The sequence below is a fragment of the Lissotriton helveticus genome, chromosome 7 (assembly GCF_964261635.1).
Source record: "Lissotriton helveticus chromosome 7, aLisHel1.1, whole genome shotgun sequence".
Lineage (NCBI taxonomy): Eukaryota > Metazoa > Chordata > Amphibia > Caudata > Salamandridae > Lissotriton > Lissotriton helveticus.
The window spans coordinates 720,029,094-720,036,875 of NC_136068.1; the positions used below are offsets into that span (position 1 = coordinate 720,029,094).

Below are 7,782 nucleotides of genomic sequence, written 5' to 3' on the forward strand. Positions count from 1 at the left end.
TTAGGCATGGTAATACTTGACTTTACATGGGAAAAAAAATCTAAGCAATTCACTGAAAAAAACAAAGGTTTAAGTAACTTTGAACTAAGGTGAAAATGTCTGTTAAAAAATACTACTTTGAACTAAAACAACACTGAAATTCACATGTTATATTTCACTGCTGTAACTATAACTTGGGCACTTGCCATGCACTGCTTATGACCTCACACATGATATCACTCATGACACGTTCTATGATATCACTGATAATGTCACTGATGACATCTGAAATAACATCATTAATGACATCACTGTGCATGATAAGTGCGCTAGTGACAGTTACGGTGAGAGCATTTTTAAATCTCTCGCCGGGCGGGAGCAAACATGCCCATCGTAACAGTAACTCGAGCCCTGGCCATGCACGGCTAATTACCCAATATATTACATCACTCATGACATCATTTAAAACATCATTATTAATATCACTGCAACGATTGTAATGAAATTATTAATGAGAATACTGTGCAGGGCGGGGCGCGTGTTATAGTTACCTCAGGGCACAAGGTATAGTTACTATAGGTAACTATAACTTGTGAATTTCACAGATTTTGTACGTTTATAACGTATTGTTGGTTGTGACTGAAATTCTTACTATAACGTTACTTTAACCTGTTTTTTTCATTGAAATTATACCTATAAGTTAAAGTAACGCTATAGTTAGTCACAACCAACGTAACGTTTTAAACGTACAAAATATAATATATATATATATATATATATATATATATATATATATATATATATATATATACAGTCTCTGTCACAGGTGTGACAAGAATTGTGCTGCACTCGCAATTAATAGTGCAGGTACTCATTTAAATATGGCAAGTGGGCGGGGCTTGGGGCGGGGCTTATGGCAAGACATGCCGATACTTATGAAAAAACAAACACAGGCAAGCAGACAAACATAAACAGACAGTTAGCAAAAGAATCAGGTCGGTGTCCTTGGATCTTGATCACGGATGTATGCAAGTCCTACTTTGCTTTTAATGACCCTATTTAAATTTTGTTTCCACAGTCTTTCAAATCAATGCATGCTGGTACACGTAGTTCTCATATCCTTGCCTTAGTCCCTCCAATGGGTGGTCCTTTGAAATGTCCAATTTTTATTGCATGCTAGTACTTAAAGTTCTTATCTCCATGATTTATTCATTTTAATGGGTCTTCCTTTAAAGTTTTACACTCGTACTGCATGCAAATCAAAGTGGACACAATTTCTCTATCTTTCACTTGTTAGTAGCATTACATTGTTGTTGATTAGCTGCCTTCCAGTAAGCTTTATGCATACGGCAGCCGGATTATTAAGCCATAGAACACTTATGGCGGCTTAATGTGTGTGTGCGCGCGTGTGTGTGTGTGTATGTACATATATATAGATATATACCAATATATGCAGGGCTTTAAGTGGGATGAAAAAAGTGGGGGGTCTCTCAAAGGGGCGTGGCCAGTGTAATTAGGGGCGTGGCTTTAAAACTTTTGTTCAAAATCGTTGCTTAGCATGGTGTGCCGCCCAACATGTATTTTGCTGTTTCTGTCATTGCATCCAGATATAAGATACAACAAGTAACATCATACCTACAAGTCAGGACTATTGGCCTTGTCAATGGTTATTAGTTGCATAAGATAAATAAGTTGCAACTATGACGTGTTACATATAATATTGAAAACACTTCCACTTATAGCCCTGGTGACCCTAACACAATGTTGCTGCTCCTGCAGTTTAAAAAAGTGAAGGGAAATCCAGAGAGAAAATGACTCTTTTTAAGGATTTCCCTTTCCCTACAGCTCACCTTGCATGACGTCATGTCGTAACTTCTCCACTGGTTGAGAAGTAAGCAGTGTTAGCAGCGCACATCGGTGTGCCTGGCTGCTGTCTAGAAACGGGTCTCTATCGGGCTCTGGCACCCTGGCACTTTTTTCCAGATTGCAGTGACAGCTGTCACTTTAGTCCGGGGGAAAAAAACGGCCCGCTTGTGCCAGGGCTCAAAACAGAGCCCGATAGAGACCCGTTTCGAGGCCCCCTGAAAAAAACTGCCGGTGCTCAGACCCCTTGAGACCCGGCCCACTTAAAGCCCTGAATATATGTATATGTCCAGCCTGTGTTGTTGGTACAAAAGCCACATGCTTTTCTTCTGTGTGTTGTAGGAGAAGCGAGTGGACACTCCGGCTGCGTCTATGGCAACCCCTGTCTTCCAGCAGTCGGCTAAAGGTTGCACAGACTCCCTGGTGATGGCCACTGAAGAAGCTGTGCCCTGGGGTGTTCAGACTGTGCACCGCAGAAGAGAGCGACTACTGCACTGCTGGCTTCAAGAGGAATGTGTCTGCTGGAAGATCGGCCAACTAGGTGACTGGGCGGTGTTATCCGGGTGTGGCCTAATCTGGAAAGATGATAGGTGTTGAGTGAAAGAGCCTGCGGTTTCTGGTACGAGGCTTTCTGAAGTTGCCTGTAGCCTGGGTGGTTCAAGTCTGCTGTGCCGCAGTATGCTGGAAAGAGGGGAACGCGCTGGAGGGGGGATGGCGTAACTACTACCAAGTAGCACTTAACTTTTAAAAGGGAATCACTATTGGCACATTTTGTGTTATATCTGGAACTGGTGGATTTTAGAATATTTAGAGCATGCTAAATAGTGCATTGATGGATGCCCTTCACCCAGCTAAACACACATTTTATTAGCACGCACTTTGTGTATATGGAAGGTGCAAATCATCTGGCAAGAAGATTCTACCAGTGGAAAGCAGGGTAGTTGCTTGTACTCCAGTCCCCTGTCTCCCTCAGTCTCCTCAAGCAGGGTGGGTGCAGGTGAGTTGTGTTGTCTCTGTCAGGGTGAGATTTGATTCCACCTCTTTCCTCGACTCCCAAACAGAGACTGACATACTTTGAAGAGTGATTGACAGGGGTGTACACCAATGTTCTGTGAAGGATTTGTTTTCAGGGCCTTTGTGAGAGGAAGACTCTTGGCTAAAGTTTGTCCACAGGATGGGTGGGATGGGGACAAAAGAACTATTTTGTATGACGACTACAGAAGGAGGAGGTACATGTACACCTGACCTGGGTCTTGACTTGAGGAAATGTTGGTCTTGAGCCAATCTGACAACAGGCCTGCGTAAGAGTAGTCACAGGATAGCAGGCTACAGGTTCTGCATTTCTTAGTCAGGTTTCACTGTGCTTGACTCCCTTGGTTTGCAATTTAGAATCTCCTTTGCATATTCTTGGGAAGTTAAAAGTGTAAAAGCCGAACTTGTAGCAACGGAATGTAGAGAAAAAAAGGACACAATGATCTAATCACACCCAACTTTCGACAATTCGACATCTCTCATAAACCTGTCAAATTAGCCAATTCCCAATTGCTAAGGCATTGTTATATCGGAACTGGACACATTCCTACAAAAAGAAAAAAACGTCTCTAACTGTGAGCACATAGTCTGAAACAGCATTCTTCTGTAGTTCCAGAAAGACCTGGAGACCCTTCATGCCAGGGGACATCTCACCCATCATCAATAAGGATTCTCCCAGCTCCCACTGCACACCTGGACTCTACACATTGAGACCCACCTTCTTGCTTCCCTCGCTGCTTGCTATACATAATCTTGAGGCATCCTCTTCCCTCGAAGTACAGCGCCTTTTTGCATTCAGCTTGGTTTGTGCAATATAAATACCACTACATGAATGAATATCAGCATTATGTTGCTGTTTTGATCTCTGTCCTTTTAATAATGCATATTTAACCTCTTTATGGCACTTTCCTGTGCCCAGCTGGCTTTATCTATACACGCACAATACAGTGACGTAGCACAAAATGATGCCACTCCCTGCAGAATTGGATAAGGGGCCCCATTGGTTTCCCATTTCTGTGAGATATTCGTTGGCCTTATGGCGAATTGGGCGCTCTTGAAGTATTGGGGTCCACTGATGTTTTGGGGGGCCCTCTCTGCCTCAGGGGCCGGCGTTGCGCCTCTAGCACATAACCAATAGTTTCAACCATTCACTCTGGCCTCGGTACCTAAATAGATTTGAATCACATAAATCCCCGCCAAACAACATTGAAAGTGGACTCAAAGCAGACAAGACCGTATTATCTGCCAGTGGCATGGCTCAGTATTATAAGTTTATCTTGGCACAGAGGGTCCTTGGTATCGTCTACACTCTAGGTTCTTCCTGCTCTTGCACAAAGTTGGACATTTTCAATCTTGTCATAGTTCTGGCACCTCAAAGAGGAAAGAAAACATTCTGGGTTTGGTACATTGAGCATGTAGTAGAGTAGAATCCACAAACTCATTGGGTAAGTGGTGGGTGAGGGAGTATGGAACTGGAGGAGGAAGTGATTTGACGAAGGGGTGAGTAGGTGGGCGAGTGAGTGGGTCAGTGAATGTGCAAATATATTCCATGCTCAAACTACTTAATAAGCGGGCATGTTTCTATGATTGGGGGGCGATACCGTGGTACAGAATCTAGCAGTGACAAATTCACACACGGTATTCTTTGAAGATGCTACCGCTCCTGTGATTAATATTGTTTTATGAGAGATTTAGGCAAACTCTTTAGCATAGTTAAGGAAAATATGCAGCTGGTGGCAGGATTGGGGAAGCGGCCAACATATCCTCCGGCTCTCTTCATGTTCAGGAAGATTTGGGTGGTTCTACAGAGAGCCAATCAATCAACGTGCATCTTTTTCTACTGAGAAAAATAGATTAAGAAACGTTTTCAACATAGTGGGCTGGATGTTTGACACTGGTGCCTGCCAGGGCAAGCCCTGCATATTTATAGAGGGTTGCCAACTAAGTAAGCACTTTGCAACCGCTTCAAAGTAAAACATAGTTACCACTGGGCCCAAACAGGAAGACTATGGGCCTGATTTAGAGTTTGGCTGACAGGTTACTCTTTCCTAAACGTAACAGATAACCCGTCTGCCTTATTACCAGTGCCATAGGATAAAATGCACTTGTAAATGGTTGATTCACTATCCACTGTATTTGAGATGGAGTAACCTGTTCACCAAACTACAAATCAGGCCCTAAGTCTTTTGTTTGTGACTATAGATTACATTTTTGATAAACGTAGGTGACATTGCTCCCAGGTGGTCTAATGTCGAGTGTGACTCATTTAGTCAGTCTTGACTTTTCATGTGGTTTGGGACAATTTGTAAAAAAGGGAAAAGCGAAACAATATGTATCAGAAATTAACTAGTAGTCTAACAGGATGGGAACCTGGATGCAGTGAGCACTGTTCCTGCAGAACAATTGTCCGCAGGAACAGTGCTCACTGCATCCAGGTTCCCATCCTGTTAGACTATCAGTTTTAGCTTGCGTGTGATGTCAACACACTGCAGCAGTAAAGCACCCTTGCTTTATTTTTAGTTTAATAGTGAATTTTAAGTGCTCCTCCATCCTCCAGATTTTCTTATCAGAAATAAACTAGGCCATTTCATAAAAAGCTAAGACTGGCTGAAGGTGAGGTGTCACTCATGATAAGTGGTCATTTTGGCGGCCCTGCGATGTGTAAACACTTGCACATTCATTCTGGAATCGGAAGATCTTGAAACCTTCATATTGAGCGCATACAGGTTCTCTTGTATAGTGATCATTGCAAGTGAAATCACTTTGCTTGGTATCTTATCTTTGCATACCCCGTCAAATCTACTTGAACTATACCAGGTGAACTTCCAGATAGCAACGCAGGCAAATGACATGCACTTCTGGCTAGACTGCAGACCAGATAACTCATCCGATATATTTCCTTGTTCTTGGACCATTTGATCGACCGGATAAAGGAGCGTTTTCACTGCCTGGGAAGCACTTTACTCTTTACCTGGTGCCCCTTCTTCAACCTGTTTTAAAGCTAGAAACAGGCCATCCAATCCACCTATCCAGCTCTGAACTCTTGTTAACACCACAAGCCAATGCCACGGTCGTGAATATCAATCTTCAGCTTTCCCTGCTCTCCAGTATCCCCCAATACTCCAAACTGACCAGCAGGTGTCGCTCACAAGCACCCTTGTCCTGGCGCACCCGAACTACTGCAATAACTACAGTGATCTTCCTAAGAAACTTACTGCCGGGCTCCAAAGTCCAAAGAATACAGCAGCCAAAGTGCCATTAAATCTCCGCAAACGAGATCCCGCCAAACCCTTCCTTAAAGCTCTCTGCTTCCATTTAAGACTGGGATCAAATTTAAGAGTCACGGCTCATAAAATCCAGTGCAGAGGTAGTTTGTGGAATGCTTATCTCAGACTGACTCATGTCGGTGTGAGTGCCTACCCACTCCTGTTTTCTTTCCATGTTGGTATCTGTAGGCGGGAATGTCCAAAGCAGAGACAGTACAATACTCCAGTGTTGGCACAGGATGACTAAATACAGGTGTTGCTAGCCCTGTTTTTGTCTGACACCTCGTTCCCACGGCCGTCCGTGTAAACAATGAAACTAGAAGAAGTCTCCTTCTACTCAGCATACTACCTGGGCACCGCGGTGTTCTGTGTGGCACACGTGGAGGGGGCGCATGTGTCAGTTTAGTACCCGAACTGTGTCACAACCTGTCCGCACTGCTGCTGGCACCCCACTCCTCCCCGTGCGCAAGTTAAATTCCTATACAGGAGAGGCTCGGAAAGGCGGCGACTACCTGTGCCACCGTGCCAGCCACTGCCCGGCGCTGGCGGCAGCCACAGGACGCGCCTCCAGATGCGCAGAGATTCTCATCCGTCCCGCAGGGAATGTCAGTGTCAGGTGCATGCCAAGGGCAAGGGGGGTGGGCGAGGTGAGCGGGGGCCGTAGCCTACTGAGGCGCAATCCCACCAATGGCCCCATCACAAGGAGCAGGGGCCTTATTTATGAAGGTCTTGCGCCGCCGGTGCGTCACTTTTAAAATGGGAAAAAGTGACGCACCGGTAGCGCAAGTCATTCATAAATAAGGCCCCAGGAACTTTAGACACGATTTGACGCGTCTAAAGTTCCTAAGTAACTTGGATAAAAGTTAATGCGCGAAATACACACAGCACACGCCGTAAATGGAGAGAGGCAATCCCCTGCTCACTGTCTCCGACTTGGGCGCGCTATTTACATTTCTTGCCTTAGTTATAAGAAATTACAAGTTATATGAATTAATTTGAGATATCTCGAAATCAAAAAATCACAGGTGTTCGGTTCTGTGCTGAATCAGCGCAGCGCACCAATGTAGACACTTCAACTCCCGGCTACCCTATTGACTAAAACGATGTAGTCTTTGGGCACGTCATTTACCTCCCGGACCCCGTTGCCCTGGCTCGCTCATCCGCTTAAGGTAAGCTACGGAGCGGGGCGGACAGGTGCATAAACCCCATGGCGCGCGCCCCCCGCCTCGCACTCGCCTCCCGCCCCGCGCACTCACCTCATGTCCGCGGCTCCGTGGCTTCAAGGCGGGTGTGTGGTAAAGCACAGCTCTGCGCTCCTCCTCGCGGGCTCCGGCAGCGCTTCTGCCTCCTTCCTGCCAACTTTCAGGGATCAGTTTACAGCTCTTGAGTAGCTCTTTTAACGCTTGCCTGCCCGGCCGCGAAGACTCAAGACGCTGCTTGTGCGGGTGCTGCTGCGTCTATGCACGCCCACACTGGCAGCTACTCGAGGCTGGCTTTGGCACTGGGGGCGCACGGTGACACAACTGTTATTGGCCTATAACCTGCTTTTGCACTGATTCCCTCACTACTACCCTCCTACAGTGCTTCAGATCTCTCTATAGGCTATAGCCCCTCTCTCACATGCATTTCATATGTTTTGTAG

At 45.4% G+C, this 7,782-nt stretch overlaps 1 protein-coding gene across 2 annotated transcripts in view; it reads right to left on the reverse strand.

The window, feature by feature from the left end:
• SH3RF2 (SH3 domain containing ring finger 2) overlaps positions 1-7,561 on the reverse strand; it is a 222,133-nt gene extending 214,572 nt beyond the window's left edge. For both annotated transcript variants that reach the window (XM_078653050.1, XM_078653049.1), the window contains exon 1: positions 7,397-7,561. The gene's annotated coding sequence lies outside the window, so the exon portion shown is untranslated. The remainder of the gene's footprint in view (positions 1-7,396) is intronic.
• Positions 7,562-7,782: the final 221 nt, after the last annotated feature.